Source organism: Schistocerca piceifrons, chromosome 3 (genome assembly GCF_021461385.2).
Source record: "Schistocerca piceifrons isolate TAMUIC-IGC-003096 chromosome 3, iqSchPice1.1, whole genome shotgun sequence".
Lineage (NCBI taxonomy): Eukaryota > Metazoa > Arthropoda > Insecta > Orthoptera > Acrididae > Schistocerca > Schistocerca piceifrons.
This window is the reverse complement of record NC_060140.1, coordinates 556,679,923-556,707,675: the sequence shown is the minus strand read 5'-3', so window position 1 is coordinate 556,707,675 and position 27,753 is coordinate 556,679,923. Positions and strand designations below refer to the sequence as shown.

At 43.6% G+C, this 27,753-nt stretch overlaps 1 protein-coding gene across 1 annotated transcript in view; it reads left to right on the top strand.

Annotated features, from left to right (window-relative positions):
* LOC124788830 (zinc carboxypeptidase-like) overlaps nucleotides 1–27,753 on the top strand; it is a 110,021-nt gene that overhangs the window by 39,533 nt on the left and 42,735 nt on the right. The window lies entirely within an intron of this gene.

Sequence of the window (27,753 nt, the reverse complement as noted above, 5' to 3'; positions counted from 1 at the left end):
GATGCAGCTCTCCATGCAACCCTATCCTGTGCAAGCTTCTTCATCTCCCAGTACTTACTGCAAACTACATCCTTCTGAATCTGCTTCGTGTATTCATCTCTTGGTCTCCCTCTACGCTTTTGACCCTCCACGCTGTCCTCCAATGCTAAATTTGTGATCTCTTGATGCCTCAGAACATGTCCTACTAACCGGTCCCTTCTTTTTGTCAAGTTGTGCCACAAACTCCTCTTCTCCCCAATTCTATTCAATACCTTCTCATTAGTTATGTGATCTACCCATCTAATCTTCAGCATTCTTCTGTAGCACCACATTTTGAAAGCTTCTATTCTCTTCTTGTCCAAACGATTTATCGTCCATGTTTCACTTCCATACGTGGCTACACTCCGTACAAATACTTTCAGAAACGACTTCCTGACACTTAAATCTATACTCGATGTCAACAAATTTCGCTTCTTCAGAAACGCTTTCCTTGCCATTGCCAGACTACATTTTATATCTTCTCTACTTCAACCATGATCAGTTATTTTGCTCCCCAAATAACAAAACTCCCTTACTACCTTAAGTGTCTAATTTCCTAATCTAATTCCCTCAGCATCACCCGATTTATTTCGACTACATTCCATAATCCTCATTTTGCTTTTGTTGGTGTTCATCTTATGTCCTCCTTTCAAGACACTGTCCATTCCGTTCAACTGCTCTTCCAAGTCCTTTGCTGTCTCTAATAGAATTACAATGTCATCGGCGAACCTCAAAGTTTTTATTTCTTCTCCATTGATTTTAATACCTACTCCGAATTTTTCTTTTGTTTCCTTTACTGCTTGCTCAATATACAAATTGAATAACATCGGGAGACGCTACAACCCTGTCTCACTCCCTTCCCAACCACTACTTTCCTTTCATGCCCCTCCATCTGGTTTCTGTACAAATTGTAAATAGCCTTTCGTTCCCTGTATTTTACCCCTGCCACCCTTAGAATTTGAAAGAGAGTATTCCAGTCAACATTGTCAAAAGTTTTCTCTAAGTCTACAAATGCTAGAAACATAGGTTTGCCTTTCCTTAATCTATTTTCTAAGATAGGTCGTAGGGTCAGTATTGCCTCAGGTGTTCCACCATTTCAACAGAATCCAAACTGATATTCCCCGAGGTCGGTTTCTACTAGTTTTTCCATTCCTCTGTAAAGAATTCGTGTTAGTATTTTGCAGCTGTGACTTTTTAAACTGATAGTTCGGTAATTTTCACATCTGTCGACACCTGCTTTCTTTGGGATTGGAATTATTATATTCTTCTTGAAGTCTGAGGGTATTTCGCCTGTCTCATACATCTTACTCACCAGATGGTAGAGTTTTGTCAGGACTGGCTCTCCCAAGGCCGCCAGTAGTTCTAATGGGATGATGTCTACTCCCGGGGCGTTGTTTCGACTCAGGGCTTTCAGTGCTCTGTCAAACTCTTCACGCAGTGTCATATCTCCCATTTCATCTTCATCTACATCCTCTTCCATTTCCATAATATTGTCCTCAAGTACATCGCCATTATATAGACTATATACTCTATATACTCCTTCCACCTTTCTGCTTTCCCTTCTTTGCTTAGAACTGTGTTTCCATCTGAGCTCTTGATATTCGTACAAGGGGATCTCTTTTCTCCAAAGGTTCAAATTGGTTCAAATGGCTCTGAGCACTATGGGACTCGACTGCTGAGGTCATTAGTCCCCTAGAACTAACTAAACTAAGGACATCACAAACATCCATGCCCGAGGCAGGATTCGAACCTGCGACCGTAGCGGTCTTGCGGTTCCAGACTGCAGCGTCTTTAACCGCACGGCCACTTCGGCCGGCTCTCCAAAGGTCTTTTTAATTTTCTTGTAGGCAGTATCTATCTTACCCCTAGCCTCTACATCCTTACATTTGTCCTCTAGCCATCTCTGCTTAGCCATTTTGCACTTCCTGTCGATCTCATTTTTGAAACGTTTGTATTCCTTTTTGCCGGCTTCATTTACTGCATTTTTATATTTTCTCCTTTCATCAATTAAATTCAATATTTCTTCTGTTACCCAAGGATTTCTACTAGCCCTCGTCTTTTTACCTACTTGATCATCTGCTGCCTTCACAACTTCATCCCTGAAAGCTACCCATTCCTCTTCTACTGTATTTCTTTCCCCCATTCTTGTCAATTGTTCCCTTATGCTCTCCCTGAAACCCTGTACAGCCTCTGGTTCTTTCAATTTATCCAGGTCCCATCTCCTTAAACTCCCACCTTTTTGCAGTTTCTTCAGTTTTAATCCACAGTTCATAACCAACAGACTGTGGTCAGAGTCCACATCTGCCCTTGGAAATGTCTTACAATTTAAAACTTGGTTCCTACATTTCTGTCTTACCATTATATAATCAATTTGATACCTTCTAGTATCTCCAGGATTCTTCCATGTATACAACCTTCTTTTATGATTCTTGAACCAAGTGTTAGCTATGATTAAGTTATGCTTTGTGCAAAACTCTGCCAGGCGGCTTCCTCTTTCATTTTTTAGCCCCAATCCATATTCACCTACTATGGTTCCTTCTCTCACTTTCCCTACTTTCGAATTCCAGTCACCCATGAGTATTAAATATTCGTCTCCCTTCACTACATGAATAATTTCTTTTATCTCATCATACATTTCATCAATTTCTTCATCATCTGCAGAGCTAGTTGGCATATAAACTTGTACTACTGTAGTAGGCGTGGGCTTCGTGTCTATCTTGGCCACAATAATGCGTTGACTATGCCGTTTGTAGTAGCTTACCCGCACTCCTAATTTTTTTATTCGTTATTAAACCTACTCCTGCATTACCCCTATTTGATTTTGTATTTATAACCCTGTATCCACCTGACCAAAAGGCTTGTTCCTCCTGCCACCGAACTTCACTAATTCAAACGATATCTAACTTTAACCTATCCATTTCCCTTTTTAAATTTTCTAACCTACCTGCCCGATTAAGGGATCTGACATTCCACGCTCCGATCTGTAGAACGCCAGTTTTCTTTTTCCTGGTAATGACGTCCTCTTGAGTAGTCCCCGCCCGGAGATTCGAATGGGGGACTATTTTACCTCCGTAATATTTTACCCAAGAGGATGCCATCATCATTTAACCACACAGTAGAGCTGCATGCCCTCGGGAAAAATTACGGCTGTAGTTTCCCCTTGCGTTCAGCCGTTCGCAGTACCAGCACAGCAAGGCCGTTTTGGTTAGTGTTACAAGGCCAGATCAGTCAATCGTCCAGACTGTTGACCCTGCAACTACTGAAAAGGCGATGCCCCTCTTCAGGAACCACACGTTTGTGTGGCCTCTGAACAGATACCCCTCCGTTGTGGTTGCACCTATGGCACGGCCATCTGTATAGCTGAGGCACGCAAGCCTCCACACCAATGGCAAGGTCCATGGTTCATGATCAGGAAAGATATGGTGAATAGCAACTTATAATTTTTATAATACTGTTATTATTCCGTCCTGAATTTTCCATTGTTTTATTAGTTAGTTAGTTACATATTAATCTACTACGGAAGATGCAAGTAAATTAAAACTGGTGCTACTTACGCGTTTCACAATACACCATTGAAAAGAGCTCGAAAATACGCTTCTTATGAATATACGATGTCAGTTTGCATTTGTGCCGTTAAACGTATTCTCTTTGTAACTAGTTTCAAGCGCCTTTACGCGCGCGATGTAATTACATTGCTTGTAAGTAGATCAACATACTTACAAATGAAAACACAGCCCATTGTTGGCTGTGTATTAATGTTCTTTATTTAGTTTTGCTGTTAGCTGATTCCGACTTTGTGTCGTTTCCAAACATATCCGAACGGTCTAAGGCGCTGCCGTCGTGGACTGTGCAGCTGGTCCCGGCGGAAGTTCGAGTCCTTCCTCTGGCGTGGGTGTGTGTGTTTGTCCTTTGGATAATTTAGGCTACATAGTGTGTAATCTTAGGGACTGATGACCTTAGAGTTAAGTCCCATAAGATTTCACACATATTTAAACATTTTTTTCCAAACATATGCATGACGTTAACTTACGTACATCACGTTTTGCATTATGTAAGTATTCATCTTACACGCCATAATCCATAAATATATATGGACATAATAGTAACTACAACTAAAAGTGCATAATGGTGTACCGTTACTGTACGGACTTTATCCACATGTACCCGTGGATTATGGCGTGTAGCATGAATCCGATACCTACACAACGCAAAACGTGATGTTCATAGGTTGATGTCGCGCACCTGCTTGAAAACGATGCGAAGTCGAAATTAGCTTATCGCACAAGTTAAATGAAGAACGTTAATACACAGCCTACAACGGACGGTGTTTCCATTTGTAAAATGTTTAGAGGCTGTGAACCCATGCAGAAACAAAATTTCAATATACTTCACCCCGTGAGTTCGCAAAAAGCCAGACAAAAAGAACAGCTGCTCTCAACGTATATTCATATTTATTATGTTCAATCACTTTTAATTTGAATGGTTGGCCATCTTTTAACAATTATTTTGGTTTGGCGTGATCACGAGGGTGCAAAAGATTACACGCAAACTCGATAAGAGCACGCAGTTCCGAGATGCCGCGACGGTAACTAGTGCGTGTGGTTGTTCGCGTTGATGTGAGGTAGGTTATTGATAGAAACTGGACAGCAAGCAGTCAACTCGATATTTTGGGGACTGAGTAGAGTTACTAAGGCTTTGAACTTGCAATCTGGCAATCAGCTGGAACCCTAACTTTTATTAGTGTCAGACTGTAAACATTGCAGGACCTAGAGTTATTTCTGTGACTGCTTTACTACTGGTACTATTAATACCGTCGAACTTTTTCCTCGGTTGCTGCTTCAATTCTGCTTCATCGTCTAGATAAGAACAAATCCATCTTTTGCACCTGAATGTATGTAGAAATCTGTTCGCCTATTCCTAGTAGGCATTGTCAGTGATATTAATTCCTATGTCCTTTTGATGCATCCATGTGTTCTATATGCACTGGGCGTGCATAGTACCGGCTTCCTTTAATTAATAGGTCACGTTTAAACATTTTACAGCACAATACCTACAGTGTGCTACATCATAGTTTATGCCAGTGAAATGTTATAAAGCGACCTATCAATTGGATGCGGTTCTACTTGCATCCAGCACAGACAGAAGAACACTCTGATACATCAAAAGAACATGTAAGTAACTACCGCTGAAAATGCTTGCCATGAAAAGGCGAAACATGTTTGGTACAAGCATACTAAATATTAAGTTGCACAAGATGGATGTTTTTCCTTATCTGGACGATAAAGCGTAACTTTCTGAATGCTTCGAGAAAATTTATATATATATATTTTTTACCGAGCTACAGAAATTTAATTGTACGGTTAGCTATTGGTATATCAATAATTAATGCGCTACGGGAGTTTATGTTACGTGCCTTTGAAATGTGGACATCTGCCTGCGCCAGAATTGCATATATGCAAGCTTCACTTCACGTACGTTATTATCACCAGCCTATTTGACGTTATACTCGCGTGCTTTTTGCAAAGCCTCCATCCTATTTATTGAGTTTTTCGTTAATGAATAGACAATCAATTCACCAAAATTTGAAGCAAAGGTGTTGTGTACCATTATTCGGCCTATGGGCTTTATCGCAAGTATTTATCATTAATCACTTTTATTTATGCTTAATTGGCAAACTTGCCAGACTTAGAATTTCAACTACAGGATCACTTGTGTAACCTGTTGAATTTTAATTAATATAGCTGCAGGGCACAAATGAGGCGGTCAGAAACGCACCACTGCGTCAAATAACGAACGAGCATTAGTCAAGGTCGTACACGTGTCCAAACTGCACAAGGTAGAGTGAACCGAGCGTTCTTGTACTATATATAAGAAAACGAGGCAGATTGCAACCTGTCCTGTGCCAGTTTCATCATCCGTGCTCAACTACTGTAGCCTGCATCCACTTGAACATGACCTTGTATTCAAGCCGTGATCTCCCTCTACATTTCTCTGCACTACCAATTTAATATTCCTTGATAGCTTAGGAATTTAAATCAAGAATAGCTGCCAACATGAGTAACTTAGAAGCAGATATCCTCGGATTAGTGAAGCAACTTAAACCACTTAATTAAAGTAAGTCTTCCCCTCCAGACTGTATACCAATTAGGTTCCTTTCAGAGTATGCTGATGCAATAACCCCATAATTAACAATCATATACAACCGCTCGCTCGACGAAAGATCCGTACCCAAAGATTGGAAAGTTGCACAGGTCACACCGGTATTCAAGAAAGGCATTAGGAGTAATACACCAAATTCCAGAACCACACCATTGACGTCGATATGGAGCTCGATTTTGGAACATATATTTTATTCGAACATTTTGAATTACTTCGAAGACAACTGTCTATTAACACACAGTCAACACGGATTTAGAAAACATCGTTTTCGTGAAACACAACTAGCTCTTTACTCATGGAATGTAGAATGGTATTGACAAGGGATTTCAAATTGATTCCAAATTTCTAGATTTCCAGAATGCTTTTGACACCGTACCTCGCAAGCGACTCGTAATCAAATTATGTGCTTATGGAATATGTCCCAATTATGTGATTGGCTTGGTGACTTCCTGTCAGAGAGGTAACAGTTCGTAGTAAATGACAGAAAATCATCGAGTAATAGAGAAGTGGTTTCTGGCGTTCCATACGGTAGTGTTGTAGGACCTCCGCTGTTCCTCATCTACATAAACGATTTAGAAGACAATCTAAGCAGCCATCTTAGGTTGTTTGCACATGTTGCTGTCGCTTATCATCTAGTAAAGTTGTCATAAGATCAAAACAAATTGCAAAACGGTTTAGAAATGATATCCGTAAGGTGCGAAAATTTGCAATTGACTACAAGTAATGAAACGCGAGAGGTAATCCACATGAGCGCTTAGAGGAATCCGTTGAACATCATTTACACGATACATCAATCAAATATAAAGGCGTAAAGTCAATTAAATACATAAGAATGACAATTACGAACAACTTCAGCTGGGAAGAACACATAGAAAATGTTGCGGGGAAGGTGAATCAATGACTGTGATTTTTTTGGCAGAACACTTAGAAGATGCAATAGATCTACTAAAAAACTGCTTGTCTGTCGCCTTTTGGAGGACTGTTGCGTGGTGTGGGATCGTTAACAGATGGGATTAACGGACTACATCAAGAAAGTTCAATGAAGAGGAGCACGTGTCGTATTATCGCGATATAGAGGAGAGAGTGTCACGGACATGATACAGGATTTGGGCTGGACGTCTTTAAAACAAAGACGTTTCTCGTTGCGACGGGATCTTCTCGGGAAATTTGAATCAGAAACTTTCTCCTTCGAATGTGAAAATACTTTCTTGACGCCGACCTACAAAGGGAGGAACGATCATCACAATACAGTAAGGAAATAGAGCTCGCAAAGAAAGGTATAGATGTTCGTTTCTTTCGGAAGTGGAATAATAGAGAATTAGTGTGGCGGTGGTTCGATGTACGCTCTGCCAGGCACTTAAGTGCGATTTGCAGAGTATCCATGTAGATGTAGATGTAGCTACAGAGTGAGAGGTGAACGGATATCTTCTTTCCATCAAGATGTGCCATAAATTTATTTTCTCCCCAATTACATTCTTTCCTCATTAGTTATACGATCTAAGCACCTAATCTTTAGTCCTCCTCTGTAACTCTTCACTTCGAAGCTTCAATTCTGTTCTTATCTGTGCTCTTCATCGTTCATATTTCACTTTCAAATAATGCTACACTCCGGGCAAGTACTTTCAGAAAGTACACCCTAACACTAAATTTTACACAAGATGTTAATTTATTTCTTATTTTCAGAAAAAAATCTTGAGATGTGCATTTTGATTCTATGTACGAGGGTTGAATAAAAAGTAATGCCTCCACCTCCGTTAATTGGGTTTGGATGGGAATATTTTAATAAATCAGACGCAGAAATAATCCTTAGAATGTGATCTTTAATTACCAATATTCACTTTTCCACAGAATCACCAGCCAATTGGATACATTTCTGCCAACGATGAACAAGTTTTCTGAAGCCGTCATGGATGAAGTCAACACCCTGTTTCCGCAACCACTGTCTCACAGTCCTCTCAGCGTCTTCATCAGAAGCATAATGATGTCGCCGCAGATCGTCTTTCATTATCAGGAACAGATGGAAGTCAGACGGTGCTAAATCTGGACTGTATGGAGGATGCCGTACAGTGGTGAGTTTCAGTCTCTGAAGTTCTGCTGTCGTGGCACTTGAAAAGTGTGGTTTGGCATTCTCATGCTGCAGGAAAACATTTCCCTTTTCCTTTCGGATGCTTGTTAGTCGTCGTTTCAGAGTTTGCTGCTTTGTGATGTAACGCTCTGAATTTATTGTTCTTCCACGAACCAGGAAATCAACATGGATAACACCATCTGCGTCCCAGAACACTGTGGCCACAATTTTTCCAGCTGAGGGCTGCGTCTTGAATTTCTCTTTCTGGGGCGAGTCTTTATGTCGATATTCCATTGACTGACGTTTCCTCTCCGGGTCGTAATGGCGTACCAACGTTTCGTCCCCTGTCACAACTTCATTCTCGTAACGTGAGTGGAGCTCCTGGCAAATTTCAAGTCTGTGCGCTTTCATTTCAGGAGTCAGTATCCGGGGTACCCATCGTGCACAGATCTTCCGATAGCCAAGCAAAGCAATAATGTGACTCACACGTTCTTGTGACATCCCGATTGTGCTTGCAATTTCTATCTGAGTGATACGACGATCGTCCAGAATCAATCTGTCAACATTTTGCTTGTGAAATTCGGTGGTTACTGTCACAGGACGTCCAACTCTTTGTATGTCACGCAGGTCAGATGTTCCCGCCTCAACATCGTCAAACTTACTCACCCAACGACACACAGTACTCACATCAGCACAGTCACCATAAACTGCTTTCATTCTCTGATGAATCTCCTTTAGGGTGACATCTTCTGCTGTCAAGAATTCAATGACTGCACGTTGCTTAAATCGCACTGACCGACCGTCTGCGCAGGGTTCCATACTTTACACTGTAACAACACAACCGTTCAATGCTAAGGCTTCCCGCCAACTGGAGCTGTAGAGAAGAGGCTACGTCACAAGCCAGTACTTGCTGCATACCTATGCCGCCAACTGTTGAAGAGTTACGAAGGTGGAGGCATTACTTTTCAGTCTACCCTCGTATCTGTACCACCGTCAGATATTTTACTGCCCAAAATAGCAAAGCTCATTTTCTATTTTCAGTGTCTCATTTTCTTATCGAATTCTTTCAGTAGCGTCTCATTTAATTCGACTGTATTCCATCATCCTTGTTCCATTATTGTTAATGATCATGTTATAACCTCTTTCAAGGCTCAAGACATTCAATTTAACTGATAAAATTAATGGATGTTTGTACACTATTGCAAGTGGTTTCCATTAGAAGACAGTGTGTCTCTTTAGGTCATCGTTCTTCTGACTGGTTTCATGTGACCAACCATGACTTCCTCTCATGTGCCAAACTCCTCAATTCAGAGTAGCTCTTACAGCCAAGTTCGTCAATTATTTATTCCATATATTACAGTCTCTGATTTCCCCTACTATTTTTGCCTTCTATAGCTCGCTTAAGTACCACGGAACTTACTCTCTGCTGTCATAGCATACGCCTTGTCCTCCTGTCTAACATTCTGACCAGTGGTTTCCGCTTATTTCTTTCGTTGCCAGTTCAGTGGAGATTCTTCTCATTTCTTGTCTTATCAGTCCATTTAATTTTTAGCGTCCTTCTGTAACACTGCGCCTCAAGCGATTCCACCCAAACAGTCCGTCATCCCCTTCTAGAGAATGTTGAGCTCCAAACGTACATTCTGTGAAAGTTCTGCTTCAAATTTAGGCTTATATTAGTGGATAATTTTTAGCGAGGAATGCCCATTTTGCCTGTGATTGTCATTTTCTTATACCCTCCTTACTTCGTCTGCCATTCGTCATTTTGAATGCAAGATATTAGGACTCCTTCTCTTCATCTACTTCATGGTCCACAATTTTGATGTTAAGTTTGTCACTAATCTCATTTCTGCTACTCGTAATTACTTTTGTTTTCACTTGGTACTGTGCTTGTTAAGGTGGCCATTACCTTAAACGCATCAAATACCTCTTCATTTACACTGACAGTGCAACGTCATCAGCGAATTTTATCACTAATACCCTGTCACCCTGAATTTTATTCCCAACAAGGACCTTTTTTAAATTCTCTTATCGCCTTTTCAGTGTGCAAGTTGAACAGTAGGGGAGAAATACCACCTGTACGCTGTACGCCCATCTTTAACTCGAATACTTTTCTCTTTGTTTTCTATTCTTGTAGTACCCTTTGGTTCTTGCACATATTGTATATTATCCATCTTTTCCTTAATCTTGTACCTGTTCCCCTTAGATTTTCTTTCATTTTGCACCATTTAACGCTGTTTATACGGCGATAAACCCTATGGCATTTTCTTTGCCTCCTTTGTTAAGAGCAATGTGAGAACTACAAACAGTAATATCTGTACATAGATATCACGAAATTTAGAATAACAACCATGGATGACCCACTTTACTGAACAATACACTGCATTAAGATAATACGAATATAGGAAAGAGAGCTAATGACGACATACTCGTTCGCCTCCTATCTTCTGGAAATCCTTGGGTAACTGCAAGAAAAAAAATGGTTCAAATGGCTCCGAGCACTATGGGATTTAACATCTGTGATCATCAGTGCCCTAGAACTTAGAACTACTTAAACCTAACTAACCTAAGGACATCACACACATCCATGCCCGAGGCAGGATTCGAACCTGCGACCGTAGCGGTCACGCGGTTCCAGACTGAAGCGCCTTTAACCGCACGGCCACACCGGCCGGCTAACTGCAAGACAGTCAGTTTCTGGAAAAATGAAATATCAACTGCACTGCATATCGGTGCTGCGCTCAGCTTACTCTTCAGTACTTACTAGGCAGTGGTGGAAGGTCGAGGTGACTGTCGCGCCTCCCAGTACTTGAAACTAGCCGAAATACGAGGACTATTCGAAAAGAAAAGAACGATAGGTCGCGAAATGGAAACCACAATGAAAATCAAAGCTGTTTTATTTATAACGGTTAGCTACACCTTTCAGCTACTTCTCTACACAGTCGCCATTCAGACTTAGACATCTGTCGTAACGTTGTATCAACTTTCAGTGCTTTGCAACAATTTTTTACTCTGCACTGCAGCTCATTGTCTGTGTTAAAACGTTTTCTTCATAGCCAGCCGTTCATTTGAGCAGAGATGAACCTCAGGGGTAGCCAATTACGGGCCGTGATCAAACACTTCTCGTCGGAAATGCTGCAGGAAAATCTTCATTGCCCCTGCAGAGTGCGGCCGAGAATTGTCGTGTAGAAAGAACCGCATGACAGTTATGTTATGTGTAGTGCATAGCTTCAGTCGAAATCTTTCACCAAGCTCTCATACTTGGCGGGAGACGCTAATTTCTAGCCATCTCTACGTTCTCACTGTGAGCTCACAGAACTGAAAAGAGCGACATGATGTGATCGACGGGCGTACCATAGACACAGTGGCCAACGCGTCTGTTCAAAGCTTCATCACTTTTTCACTGTATTTTCCATTTCGCAACCGATCGTTCCTTAGTTTCTGAATAACCCTCCTACATAAGGTGGGAGAAATGTTGCAGAAGTTCATTTAGGCTTGTAAAATGCATTGATTTTCGTATAACAAAATACATCTTCCCTAAAAAACTATTTCGAGGTCCAGTGACCTTTCTAAGTGTTGGTGGCAATAAAATGAAATCGAGACACGTGGGAAAAAAGTAAGTAATGTGTTTATTATTCCGAAAAAAAACGCACATTTATCCCACTGTGGCACAAGCTGGTCAATACCTTTATGGAAAAAGTTTTGATTTGCCTACAGCACCATGCTTGTACCCAAGTGTTCATTTCTTTGCCCGAAGCAAATCGACGGCCACGAATTTCTTTCTTCAGGGCTCCAAAAAGACGGAATTCGCGTGGAGAGATGGCGGAGCTGTACAGAGGGTGCGCGAGTGCTCCCAAGCGAAACTTCTGCAGCGTAGTCGAAACTACCTGGGAAACATGTGGGCGGGCATTATCCTGCAACAGAATGAAGCCGTCTGTCAGCATTCCACTCTGTCTGGATTTGATGGCGCGCTTCAGTTTTTGCAAAGTGGCCACATGCTGCTATGCATTAATTACGACGGGTCCTTGGAGTTAAAGAGAAAGGTCATCATGGTTTTCCCGGAGCTGGTGTCCCTGTTGTTTCGATGGGAAGCCCTCTCACGTCCTCCGTACAGTCCCGATCTCTCCCCGTGCTAATTCTATATTTTTGGAGCCCTGAAGAAACGCATTCGCAGCCATCGATTTGCTTCGGATAAAGAGCTGCAATCCTGGACACAGTCAAGTTCCGCAGGCAACTGCGAACATTTCTCCATGAAGGCACTGACCGGCTTGTCTGCCAGCGGAATAAATGTATTAACAGTTATGGGAATTACTTTTGAAGTAATAAACAGTGTACTTACTTCTTCCATCTGTCTCGTATTCAGTTGACTGCAGGGCGTTATACACAGATAGATATACGGAATTTTCTGAACTAAATCGTTCAAACTTATTTCACAAAATGATAGAGAAATAAATCTGGAAAAGAAAGTATGAGTAATCCTTACGTGCTGTTTGAACACTGAAGAAGACAGTAAATTAAAATTTATTAATATTTAGTACCATAAAAATTATCAACTATTATAATTACGTACAGTATTGTAAGATCTGTTACTTGATCTGCAGACTGGTGTAGAAATATTATTTATACTGGAGTGTGGAAAGCATTTTCTGGAAATTTTTTTAGGAAAAAATAGCCAACTCAGTCTGCTCATTAAGGATTTTATCAGCGGAGCTGTTTTTGTGAGGACGTATTTCGGTTTATCCTAACAAATTTATAGTGGCTCATTTTTCAGCTAAGTGTAATATTTTCATGTCGTTCTCAGTGTTTCTCACTGAATGGTTCAACAACGTGAGATGAAAATGACGATAGTATTAAAGCAGTCTGGTAACGAAATGTATAAATTCGAATCTGGTAACAGTACTTTTTCAATAAAGTAACATAAAACCAATTTGGAGTGTACGCTATCAACAATTTATTTCGTACAACTGCCACAGTCCCCATGACTTTATTTAACAAAATTGCAGGTGTTAATCAGTTTGGTTAACGGGAATTCCTTCCCCCCCACATTGATACTGATAGATCCTGGCGTCTCACGATCATGATTGCTCGAGGATTTGCGTCTGGCCACAAGTGCTTACTGTGTGTGCAATGAACTGCAACAGTGAGACGGCCCATACCATCAAACTCCGCTTTACTTGTCACAAGCAAAATGGGCCATATCTCAAAGCTGTTGATTTGCGGAAATATAATTACGAGAACTTTTCTTCCGGTTTTGATGAATAGTACCTGCTGTAGGAATTCATTCTGTGATCAAACGTATCCGGACACCTGGCTGATAATGACTTAGAAGCTCGTGGCGCCCTCCATCGGTAATGCTGGAATTAAATATGGTGTTGTCCCACTCTTAGCGTTGATTTCAGCTTCCACTCTCGCAGGCATACGTTCGATCAAGTACTGGAAGGTTTCTTGGGGAATGGCTGCCCATTCTTCCCGGAGTGCTGCACTGAGGAGAGGTATCGATTTCGATCGGTGAGTCCTGGCACGAAGTCGGCGTTCCAAAGCATCCCAAAGGTGTTCTATAGGATTCAGGTCAGGACTCTGTGCAGGCCACATCATCACAGGGATGTTATTGTCGTGTAACCACTCCGCCACAGGCCGTGCATTATGAACAGGTGCTCGATCTTCTTGAAAGATGCAATCGTCATCCCCCAATTACTCTTCAACAGTGGGAAATAAGAAGGTGCTTAAAACATTAATGTAAGCCTGTGCTATGATAGTGCCACGCAAAACAACAAGGGGTGCAAACCCTCTCCACGAAAAACACGATAACACCATAACACCACCGCCTCCGAATGTTACTGTTGGTATTACGCACGCCGGCAGATGACGTTCACCGGGCATTCGCCATACCCACACCCCCCATCGGATCGCTATATTGTGTACCGCGATTTCTCACTCTACACAACGTTTTTTCACTGCTTACGCTCCTTACACCAAGCAAGGCGTCATTTAGCATTTAACGGCGTGATGTGTGGCTTATGAGCAGCCGCTCGACCATGAGATCCACGTTTTCTCACTTCCCGCCTAATTGTCATAGTACTTGCAGTGGATCCTGATGCAGTTTGGAATTGCCGGTCGAAGTGGCCGTGCGGTTAAAGGCGCTGCAGTCTGGAACCGCAAGACCGCTATGGTCGCAGGTTCGAATCCTGCCTCGGGCATGGATGTTTGTGATGTCCTTAGGTTAGTTCGGTTTAACTAGTTCTAAGTTCTAGGGGACTAATGACCTCAGCAGTTGAGTCCCATAGTGCTCAGAACCATTTGAACCATTTTGAACCAGTTTGGAATTCCTGTGTGGTGGTCTGGATAGATGTCTGCCTATTACACATTACGACCCTCTTCAACTGTCAGAGGTCTCTGTCAGTGAACAGACGAGGTCGGCCTATACGCTTTTGTGCTGCAGGTGTCTCTTCACGTTTCCACTTCAGTATCACATCGGAAACAGTGGACTTGGGGGTGTTCAGGAGTGTGAAAATCTCGCGTACAGACGTATGACACAAGTGACACCCAATCACCTGACCACGTTCGAAGTCTGTGAGCTCCGCGGAGCGCCCCATTCTGCTCTTTCACAATAGATAGTGACTACTGAGGTCACTGATAAGGAGTACCTGGCAGTAGGTGGCAGCACAACGCACCTAATATGAAAAACGTATGTTGTTGGGGGTATCCGGATACCTTTGGTCACATAGTGTATGTTCACTTTTTTAAACATTAGTTATCTGAACTTTTACTGTAGTGTTCTAAGTATTCTACTGCACTTGAAAAATATGTCTTTTTGCATAGCGATAATACTGTATTTAAGAGATACATGTTTTCGGTCTCTGGTGGCATCGTCCTTCACAGGGGCGTCCTAGCAGAGAAAGGTTGCAGTATGTCCCTCTCCAGCTGTATGCTTCCAGCTGGGATCTAGCTCTGCCTTCTAGGGTAATGAAAATCAGTAACTTAATCAAAGCCATTTTGGCCACAAGAACTGTTTTCTTCACTACGATATCGCTTTAAAATTACCTTAACCCTCAAGTTTTAATTAAAATTTCGAATAAAAGACTAATAATAACGTAAGAGTTAGATATGGTTGTTTGAGGCATGCTAAGATATAAATACAGTACACAAAAAACGTTTTCAGTTAAGAAGATTCGTGTGCTAGTATACTCGTATATATACGAGAACGAGACAAGTCCTGAAATGGAGTAACGAAATAAAAATAATGAAAGGAAGTTCTTATGCAATACAGCATGAATCAGTAGACAGAATCAGTTAGCGATGGACTTAGGAAATAAAAGAATGGATAATGGGACACAATTAATGGAGGAAATTCTCCAACCAATAAAGGAATGAGTGAGGAGGCAGAATCAATAAAGCAAGGCCTTTAAAAATAAAGGAGCATTTTTTTTACCTTCGTATCGACCAACTAGGGCCTCGTAACAACTTTAGTTCCTCTTATTTCTTTGCAGTTCCCAATTTTTCGAGTATTTCTTCGTCTTCTCCCCATTTTTGCTTTAGTTTTGTTTTCCTAGATATTCATTTCTTGCTATAGATATTTGATGTCAAACCGTATACTCTCTCCATTTTGTAACTCTTATTTATTATTGGCTTTTAGCATACATCATTTTTATCCACCATCAACATATAGGAATAAGAAATGAAACAGAATTAATGAGGCATGACTCAGACTAACAAGGACCACATAAGGACAAAGGGACGAGACATACAGACGCCTGAGGAACAGCAGGGTCAACAAAATTATATATCAGAAAACGGAAGCATTAGTTGCGATCAGATGAAAGGGTCTGTTCAAAATGCTTCAAATGGCTCTGAGCACTATGGGACTTAACATCTGAGGTCACCAGTCCCCTAGAACTTAGAACTACTTAAACCTAACTAACTCAAGGACATCGCACACATCCATGCCCGAGGCAGGATTCGAACCTGCGACCGTAGCGGTAGTGGGGTTCCAGACTGAAGCGCCGAGAACCGCTCGACCACACCGGCCAGCACAGGGCCTGTAGCCAGTTAAACGGCCCAATGAACGCTACGCTTGATCACAAGACTGAATCGAGTACGTTGAGCAAGAAGTGATATACGAAAGAAATCTATGTGAGGCAGAGAGTGTGAGCTGCGAGAGAGAAAGAGAGAGGTCTCTTATTGGGGAATACATTACGTCACTAGAAGGTAAAGAGAGACCTTGTATTAGGCAAAGTACCATAAGTCAATGAGTATCTCTCTCCCTCCTCTCCGCCTCTTAACACACAAGAGCAGAAAAGGAAAGCTGAAACCAATTAAAAGCGAGGAGCCTCTTACACTACGGCATGTCGGGGCTAACCGGGGTAAAAGTGGTAAGTTAACACAAGCAGAGGACAGAAGGTCTTCACAACCTCACCTCACCTCAGTTTAGAATGAAGAGTGCTGTGATTCAGATAGTTCATCAGCGAAGAGCGCTTGTTCGACGCTCATGTAAACTTATGGCCACTCAGGCCTTATTATTGGACCACTGTCAGTCTTGGGAAGGAGACCAGAGAATAAAATGTACTGCGATGCAGAAAAAGCAAGTGAGATGACCAAGAGTATACTGAATGGACAAATCGGAGCAAGATCTGCAAAAAGTGTGGTTGGATTGTGGAACACGGGATCACACGTTCCAGTACAGAACAAGATATGCTGTTTGAGACTTTGGCGACGTAGTAACTGGATCATTGGTTTATGGGTGTCGCGTCTGATAACGTTGTGGAAGCTGCACAATATTTCAACCAGACAACTGCTTGTCATCTCCTGGTGCTTATTGATGCTTCGCTTTTTTTTGTGGGAGGCTGAAATACAGTTTCACCGGCGGCTCACGGTCTTACTGTCTTAGTAAAACTGTTCCATTTGACAATGATGTTATTCGAAAGACATCACTGGAGTGCACGCTGTAAGTCCCACACCGCCATCTCAGGCAAATATTAACAAACTATGAACTACATTACATATCAACAGTGGTGGTTGACTATGGCCGTTACCCATCGAGTGGTCAAGCCAACACTAACGCTTCATTAGTGACCATAAAAGTTCTATCGTTAGCCATGGTCAGAATCAGAGTCCTCAAGGATGGTGAGAGGAACAGGGTGTTGGTGTCAGTGCCGGGGAGGCGTTATGCCAATGTTTTGTAAGCCAGAAACCATGGCATGTAGGGCTTCAACTTTGTCATAGAGACACCTTGCCTTCTCATGCATGGACGTCTTGAGAGTGGTCATGTCCGTTTCCTCGTGGAGGGGGGGGGGGGGGGGGGTGAGGGGCATGCAGGCTCCACCAAAGCACCTTATTCCGCAGGCGCTGGAGGGTCTGTATCCAGGAGGCACTAATCGTAGCCCACGCAATGGAACCATATGTGAGGGAAGGGTGGACAACCATCCAGTACAGCTGGAGCTTGGTGTCGAATTTCAGTTCCCTGCTGGCGAGCATTGGGTACAACGCTTTTATCAGCTTGAGTCCTTTTTGGGTTACCTATTCTGCATGGCGATGGAAGAGCAATTTTTATCCATCTGGACATCCAGGTATTTGGTATCAGGGGACCATGAGACCTGGACGCCCGCAATAGTGATGTTGTGGTGGAGGATGGGGCGCTGTTTAGTGAAGTAGACTACCGTAATTTTAGCGGCATTGAGAGCAATCTTGTTGGAACGACACCAAGTCACTATCCGTCCACCTGCCTCTGGAGGCGAGCAGTGAGTTGGTCTGTGTTGCGACCGGTGGTATAGAGCGCTGTATCACCTTCATATAGCGCCAGGTGGCAGTTTGGGAGAACTGGCATATTGTTAACATATATGTTAAAAAGGATGATAGAGAATACAGAGCCCCAAGGGGTACCCATTTACATGTGACGTAAGCTAGAGCGTTGACCTTGCTGAGTAACCAGGTAAGTCCTATCGTGAAGGAAATTATCCATGATCTTCAGATAGATGTCGGGGATGGTTGTCTCTGTCAGCATTTTGTACACAAGATTATCTTGCCTGGTCTTGTCATACGCGTTTTGCAGGTCCAGGAAAACTGCTGGAGTCGACATGATGGAGTTAAAAACCTTGCTGATATCTTCTGTGATCTTAAGGACTTGGAGTTTAGCTGTCAAGTGGGCAGCGAATACAAATAGTTCCGCACAGATTGTCCCAGCCGCCCCCAGAGGCTGGGAAATCCGGTGAAGGATCAAAGATTCTAGAACCTTGGCCATGGTATTCAGAAGGATAATGGAGCTGTTGTTAGTAGAAACCATAGGATCCTTTGAGAGCTTGGGGATGGCAGTCATTCTGGCCTGCTTCCACTATGGGGTAAAAACGCCAGTTTTGAGACAGCAATGCAGGATGCTGGTAAATAAGACCAGCGGCTTGCGCGGGAGTCGACAGAGGTGGTCGTTTAAGATACCATCAAAACCTGGAGACGACTGCCCACTCTTCCACCAGAGGATCCGTTGGATTTCCGCTGTGGACGTAAGATGAGGGTCGTCAGAGGTGGTCTTTGTCTGAAAGTGGAAACGGCAGCCAGACTATCATGTTCATTTTGGAGTTAATCAGGCATGAGGCCCTGGATGAGAAACTGGTTTTGGGTCTCAAATGCATCGGCCAGAGTTTCTACATCATAGAGGGCATCATAAGTTATGTCAGCCACTGTGTGGATGGGATGGTTGGTCTTCACTGCAGAGCATCACATGGCTCAGACAAAAGCCCATTCGGATTTATTTATATTGGGGGAGGAAGGCGGACATCTTGTCCTTCCATTGTTCTGTTTTCCAATTGGTGAGCCAGTGGCAGAATTCATGCTGGGATGCTTCATGCAATGCTTATCTGGAGGATCACGAAACAACTTCCACTGCCTACGGTAGCGGTTTTTCTGAATTTTGAGTTCATCCAAGAGGTAGGCAAATCATTAAGTGGGTTAAAGCCCTTGGGACAATGAAAATACAGGCCTTGGATTTTTGTGCTGAGGTAATCAACAGCACTAACCAGATTGGCAGGCATTGTTAGGTCGAAATGTTGCTGAGTGGTGTTATTAAGAATCCTGGAAAATTTGACCCTATCCATGATGGTCAAGGGAGAATAGACATCTAAAGACAGTGAGACGTCAGTAAGTTGTAGGAGCATGTGGTTGTGGTCAGAGTGGACTGGTATATGGGTGGGAGTGGGGCCATAGACCGACAGCGCCATAGGATCTTCTAGGTCAAGGAGTCTGTCCTTGGGATTAGCAACGCGAAGTGCCAAGACGAATGCTTGGCGTTGACATCTACCCCAACAATGAGTTTGTCAAATGATGTCAAATTACGGAGATCAGATTCAAGAAGTGGTAGGTTAGGGCTCGAATACGCTGCAGCAAAATCTGTAGCACCAAGGCCGATAGATACAGTGATTAGCGTAACCCCTATATGTTCGAGTGGTTGGAGAACCTCTTGATTATGTATGAGTAACTCAGGCAGAAAAACTGCTTTGCCCCCACCTTGGGGAGACGAAAACCGTCAGTGGGTTTCAGGTGGGTTCCTGAGACAAGTAAAATGTCCACATGGTGGTCATAGAGCAGAGCTTCACAACATACGTGCTCGCGGAGCAAGCTGTGAGCAGCAAGGTGCAAGCACGGAGCAGTGCGAGCACGCTACCCCCACTACCGGACCAGAGTGGAGAGTGGGGAGAGTCACGTGGGGCACAAAAGAGCTGCCGCCAGTCAATGTAAATCTGCGGCCACCTGCAGGGATATCACTCACGAATTATTACTGCGACAAATGAAACAAATAAAGGAGAATGTACATGTGCCACATAATTTTATCAGCTTAGTGTATGCCTCTACATTCGTATTAATTTGTGAACTGTTACACAATAAAAGGTGTCACTGAAGTGTGGGTTTCTCGGTTATCTTGTACTTTTTGCCCTTTACAATTGCGTCTATGTTCGGAATAGTTGTTCTTGTGCATCGTAGGCGCAGCGTGCAGTTTAAATTTCGATCAGACAATGCGTCTCTCAGGCGCGTCTTGTTACATTTCATTGCAGAGAACAGTTGTTCACAAACATACGTGCAACCTGACATTGATATTATTTTAGCCACCAGTTTGTGCAAACAAGGAAATCCATCCTGAGGGAAGTGTCTGTAGAATTCCAAAATGTTTTTCTTGTTCTGAAATTTGTCTCTGTATTGTCTGTCACACTGCAGGTCAATAATTTCTAGTTGCAGCTCAGGACGAATCTCTTCAATATTCGCTGAATATGGAGAGCAGAACAGATCAAAATCACTGTCTAGTGCTGTCAGATCTTGAAAGCGTTGATCAAATTCTCCCTTAAGGGCAACTAAACTATGTGAATAACGTTCACAGTCCTTGTGAACATCTTGCATGGATGATAAGTTAGGAAAATGAGCTAGATTTCCTGCTTCCAGCTGACTCACCCAAAGTATCAATTTCATTTTAAAAGCTCGTATTCGATCTATGAAATGAGTAATTAGCAGATCTTTACCTTGTAGTGAAATGTTCAAAGCATTCAGATGGCTAGTTAAATCTGCTAAGAACGCGAGATCACGTTTCCTTGAAGGCTCTTTCAATTCAGGAACACACATGTTATTTATTTCCATGAACATATTTATCTCATCTAAAAAAATCGATTTAATAATTCGCCACGATTAAGCCAGCAGACCTCGCTGTAATAAGGCAGGCTACCATACTGGCTTTCTACATCCTCAAGAAAGCTGTTAAATTGCCTATGTTGTAGTCCATGCTTCCCTATATAATTGGTTGTACGAACAACACCACTCATCACATTTTTTAGAGTGATACTCTTTGCACATAAGTTTTCCTGGTGGATCACACAGTGAACGCCCCTTATTTCATTTGGCACGGTCAGTTTTTGCATTTTCTCCTTCAAAAGCGCAACTAAACCTGATTTTTTCCCTGTCATCGCTGGTACACCGTCTGTAGACACTGAAACTAAAGAATTCCACGACAGTCCTATATTTTTAACACTTTCTTCAACACTACTTAAAATATCACCTCCGGTTGTAGTGTTCTTCATGGCTACTACATCGAGGAGCTCCTCCCTCACCTGAAGATCTTTATTAACACTTCTAATAAATATGGCAAGCTGCGCTGTTCCAGTGACATCAACACTTTCGTCCAGAGCTAGAGAATACGCCATAAAATCTTTACAGATATTTGCAAGCTGGCTCTGGACGTCGTCTGCCATGTCCTGTGTGCGACGCATAATGGTCATGTTAGATAATGGCACAATCCGAAACTGTTCAACTTCAGAAGGACACAAATGTTCCGCTGCAACTACCAAACATTCTTTTATTAAATCGCCATCAGTGAAGGGGCGCAGGGATTTTGCTAAAAGCACAGCAATTTTGTAACTCACTCTGAGAGCTGCCTTAGTTGATTTTTTTTTGTCGTCCAGATCTTCTTCGGATAGCTTCCTTTTAAGTTTAATAACTTCCTGTGCACGATCTGGTCCATCACATTTTCCACTTCCGTAGTCTTTCGCGTGGTACGACATATAATGTCGCTGCAAATTAAATTTTCTAAAACAATTCAGCGTTTTGTGACATACTTAACATTTTGCAACACCATCTTTTTCTGTAAACAGATACAATTCCTCCCAGTGGGGATAGAACTGCGAAAGCATGGTTGGGGTTACACAACGGCGACTTGACATGATTCTTAACCAGCAAAGTGACTCTTAGAGCTGATCGTAGTACTTTAAACGTTACACAGTCGGCGCGAATTCAATAGGCACACTGCGGCTCTATTCAAACGTGCTCGCGCATTTCAACTCCCTCCCCTCCCTCCCCTCCAGCCCTCCCTCCCCTTCCTCCCCTCCCTCCCCTCCCTCCCCTCCATCCCTCCCTCCCCTCCCTTCCCGCTCTCCCCTCCCTCCCTACTCTGCGACCTTGCAGCTGCTCGCGAGCACATGCCTGAGCAGACGCGAATACTCGCGCTCAAAACCGGCCAGTTGTTAAGCCCTGTCGTAGAGGAAAGCGTTCAGTTCAGTCTTCATACTTTTAAGGCCATTAGCATTAAAAATACAACTAGATCCAGAGGGATCTGATGGTAGTGTGGTGGGCGATTCACCATCCTAACAAAATGTGTCTGAACCCTTCAACAAGGGCGATGACCTTAATGAGCCTGTCCTCTGACCAACGGATCTTTTGAGCTGTTTCGTGAAAGACAGCCCTGATGTGCCGCGTGAACAGAGACAGAGAGATGGCTTCGAGGGTCTCTCGCATGTCATCTCGAAAAGAAGCATCTGTCTCCACCACTGGGGAAACATCCTGGGGGGGGGGGAGAGGGGGCTGCTTGACCCTGTGGCGGGCAGTGGTGGGCGTGATGGCTAGTGGAGAAGGTACCGCAGTGGAGGGTTGTGGCACTTCAGCAGGTGGGCGGGAGGAGACTACAGCTTGGTGGGCGTTGGTATGCGTCACAGATGACGGATGAGACTGAGCTGCAGCAGCGAATGTGGTCCTAGGGGATGGATCTGGAGGGGCTCCTGTGTCGCAGACATGTCAGGCGCCTGAGCATCAGTGGTGGATTGGTCGCCGGACTTACCCCATAAGACGGGGAAATGGGTGTGGACCCGTGATGGCGGGGGTTGCCAATTCCTCCTTGGTTTCCTTCATGGAGGTCGGGAAGAGTTCATAGCCTTCTGATGTACAGGACAACCCTTCTCGGAAGTCAGATGGTGGGGATGGTGAGAGGTTCCCAAACAGTGGGCACACATGGGTTTTTCTGAGGCTGGGAGTTTACAGTCCTCTGACGGATGCGAACCAGCACACTTGACACATCGAAAAGGCAGTGAACAGCACTTGTTGCTGCAATGGCTCACCGATATATACGCTGACTCGCTAGAAAAGCTCAGTCGCAAGGGTTGAGCCTATAACGCCATCGTAGACAAATCGTAGAGCACGGCGATATCCCGTGCCCCCTGCTGGAGAAACTGGCCACAGTCTCCGCATTTGCGATGCGGGAAAAGCGCGGCCGCAAATAGCGGCCCAGCGAGCGCACGGCCAGAATGCTGGCGCCCAGTTTAAGTGTGCGGACAATCCATGTTGACTCGGATTTGTTCGTCTGCGGCCGACGATGCCTTAGTACCACCAATGCTGGTTCTCGTGCTTTGCTGAGTTGAAATCCCGTGTCTCTGTTGATTAGGTCGCAAATTATACGAATTTCAACAGCTTCTTTAATGAGGAGTCGCAGTACGTGGAAGCGGACGAAAGGATCTTCGTCTCTCCGTAGTTCATGCTGAGTCTCGTGTCAAGACAGTGCTCACCCACAGCAGACTTTCTGGCTGACCCAGTCTGGTGTGACGGCTGTGTTCAGCACATCTATCCTTAACGGTGCGACACGCCTGGCCAATGTATGATTTCCCACACTGGCACGGGATTTTATGTATCCTTGGTCTCCTTGGACCTAGGTTGTCTTTAATAGAACCCAGCACAGTTTCCATTCGCGGTGGTGGGACGAAGACACATATTATTTGACACCCGTGCACTCGCTGGCCCGCTATTTACGGCCGCGCTTTTCCCGCATAGCGAATGCGGAGACCGTGGCTCGTTTCTCCGGCAAGGGGCACTGGATGTCACAGTGCTCTATGATTCGTCTACGATGACGTTATAGCATCCACCCTTTTCGCCTGCGCTTTTCTAGCGAGTCAGCGTATATATTGGTGAGCCACTGTAGCAACACGTCAGTCAGCACCTGGAAATGACGAGCAGTTGTCTAGTTGAAATATTGTGCTGCTTCCACATCATCATCCTACGCGGCACCTGTGAACCAATGAAGCAAAACAAGGTGGTCTGATGGTGACGTCGGAGCACTACCTAGAGAGTCCTCAATTTGTTGCTGCATGTGTCGCATGGGCCTGAGTACAAGCTGAATACGAATATAAGCCATACCCTTCATTCTTAAGGTGGAAAATGAGTAAAATTCAGGCTAGAAAAAATATCTCACATTACCGGTTCACAAAAACTGTTCGTAATATAGTCGGTCTTAATCACTTTTTTATCTTATTACGTGCATTTTCGTCAGTCTCATCCCAAAATACGTTTTCTTCACTACCATCCTGTGCACTGAACATGCAGCACTTCTTGAAGCCATTGCTGACAGAATCTGATGATTTTGTGTGCAGTGAAGAGCGAATCTATTCACACATAAGGCTGACTGATGGCATTTCAATCCTGCCAGGTGGACTGAGCGCATGATACATTTCAAGAACCCAGTTGGAATAATATTTTCCGAGATGGTATTTAAATGGCTTGTTTGCTACTACATGAGGCACCTACTGTTTTGAAGTCATTCCTCAGGGTGTAGCGACTGGGTCTGTCCTCAGTGCAGCACCTTTATTCTCTACATCAGCGTGAGAGTTTAAAAGCATTCAACAGTAGCATAGTTCTCTTATTGAGAAGCGCATCAGGTCTACGAGTCGAAGCAGTATCTAGATAGTCCATAATTAATTCTGTTGTCATCCGGCTTCTTTCGTGGCAACGAATCGCTAACTACTCAGGGGAATTTTCCTTGGGAAATGTTTTGCACTTGAGAATCTACAGCTTTCCCCTCTGTTCAGTACCTGCTTAACAGTGGAACTTTAGTCCGTTTTTCTAATGGGATGTATCCCTCACCTTTATAGCCTACTCTCGTGTTGCTCGGTAAGTCCCGAAAGACGAGCTCCTCGTCGGCGTTGCCGACCTGGCGTAGAGCCGCTGTCGCATTTGGATTACGAATCTCAGTAAGTTGACACGTTTCTCGGTAAAGCTTGCTGGCAGTTTCTGTGTTACTGTAGAACTTTGTAGGATACAGAGGCCATTTCTACGTATTAACCAGACCACTAAAAGTTACAGAATTTAATTCCATTCTATGATCACAATAATTATCGTCTGCCAGTTGCCGAAAATTGCTGAGATCATACACACTGGAATTTAAAAAAAAATTTTATACTTCCTGGAGCACTGTTTTTATTCGCGACTATTTCGCAGGTCTGAAACTAAACGACCTTCCCATGGAATTCTATCTGCGGCTCATTTATGGTTTTCGCAATCTCTAAGCCCCTTAACTGGATTATTTTTTGCGAGGTAAGTGTCCCATCTCTCATTTTGTCTTGTACGAAGGAAAGAACTCTAGCTCAAAGTTCAGGGTATTTCCAAGGTTACTCTCTTTTGGATATCCTTGAGAAAAGAAGAGTTGAAGAGTTATTAGCTTATTCTCCTAAGCGATCCATCATCACATGTCGTATTCGTCCAAACCACACTTTTTGCCAGCTTTTGTATTGGATGTAGTCTTCGTATAACGAATAACTACGAGTTCAAAATTTGCATCCTACTGCACCGAATTCCAAAGTTTGTTGTCGATTTTCTTTCAACATTTCCACTTTTCGGTGAAGACAACGTTTTACTCTTTAGTTTGAGAACAACATTTCCTTCACGCCAATTAGCATAAATTCCGAATTCGATCATGGGAAACTCAACTTGCACTTTTCTCACACGTTATTCTGAAAGCACTAGGTAAATGCCACAAGGGGAATGCAACATTTCTCGACACCCGAAAATCATTTAACTCGGTACGTCACCGACTTTTATTACTACAAATATCATCATACGGAGTCTCAAACAGAATTTGTGAGTGGAATGAGTATTTCATGATAGCGAGTACGCAGCATATTATCTTTAATAGAGAATCATCAACACAAGTAGAAGTAATTCCTGGCTTGCGTAGGGACGATCGTTTGGGAGTTAGGGACACTTGTGATACTCGTTGTATAGTAACCCTACACTTTGTGCAGACGATGTAGTTATCTACGATGAAGTACCAACAGTAAAAAGCTGCAATTCATAGCATCCTACCAATGTGCTGAAGTCTGTCACCAATTTTTAATAAGATTTCTAATTGCTACAAACATTGACAACTTGTTCTAATTTTCAGAACTGTGAAAATTAGAACCCTAGTACCGAAATGTCAATGGGTCTAACTGCAATCAATCGACTCAGACAAAATCCTCGTTTTTAACGATTTGTAAGGAAGTGAAATGGAATGACCACATAGGCTCAGTCATAGGTAATGCTGGTGACAGACTTCAGCACATTGGTAGGATGCTATGAATTGCAGTCCGCCTACTTGGGACACTGCTTAGAAATGTCGCGCCCCAGTGGTATGATGCTACAATGGGAGATGGTTCGCGGTCAGATGGAGGTCAGGAAGTCGACGGCTGAGCATCCAAGGGACGTGTGTATGAGAACTCCGAGGACAATTACCTGTTTAACGTGTGAAGATGTTATTAGCACAGTACTAAAATATGAAACATTTATTGTCCACATATACAAGAGTTGATGTGTCGATGTTCGGGCAGCCAGCGCTGGGGAGAGTGTAAAACGTAAATGCCCGTCCAGTATGTGCTGGTTACGGTACGGCCCTTAGCCACAGAGGTGGTGGCAGTCTCAGTGCACAGCACCAATGTCGTTACGAGGCCACTGCCCCGCGGGTATAGAATGCATGGCCGTCTGCGCTGCTCAAGGTGACCAACAGCTTGTGGCGTAATATGGCCATGACGCTGGTCATAAGCTGCACACAGGGAAGGCGTCTACCAGCTATGCCCAGAGTACTTGAACCCATGTAAATAAGTGCTGTGGCCTCCCATCAGGAGAGAGAGACCGGCACCATCAAAGTCTGCCCCAACAGTGGAGGCAAGCGGCAGCATTGGCACGCCCACACGATGACGGATGACAATCTGCTCCCAGCGTGCTAGTTAGGCTTTCAGAATGCCAGCTGGATGGTAACAATCACAGCTCCCCATCGGTCTGGAGTCAGTAGTCGACTGTTGCAGCTCACAGCGACCAAGTTCACCAAATAAGACTTGCTGCTCGATAGAGGACTGAAGGTCACTGAGATGAGCAGAGGGTCTACCAAAATGGGCCACGACTCTTAGCAGGATGCTTATAAACTGAACAGAACTCCACCAAAGCAGAAACAGTATTTGTGCAGGATGGTCTGAAGCACTCGGCTACAGTGAGGCAGTAATGACATCACGCGCCCTGCTCTTCTTATTTCGTCAGGTTTCGCAACTTCACCCTTCAATGTTCTTTTTGCCATGTCAGTGATCTGTACATTTAATTTGGCATCCACCTGCTCTATCTTGAGATGCTTTAAGTATTTACCATTATTACGATGTCTCTTGTCACCGTGATGTCATTCTGAAGTATTGTTTACTTGCTCAGCTCATTTAGGATGTAGCAATAGCTACTGTGTTTGCTGCTGCACCGTTGACGATTCTCTCTCGCTGGAATTCTGCCTTGCTATTGACTCTGCTGCTGCCAGGGAAGATCTTTCAAATTTTTCTGGCTGCACCAATATACTATTCTGTTGTGCAACATTTTGAGTCCCTCTTGCCGGCCGCTGTGGCCGAGCGGATCTAGGCGCTTCATTCTCGGACCGCGCGACCGCTACGGTCGCAGGTTCGAATCCTGCCTCGGGCATGGATGTATGTGATGTCCTTGGATTA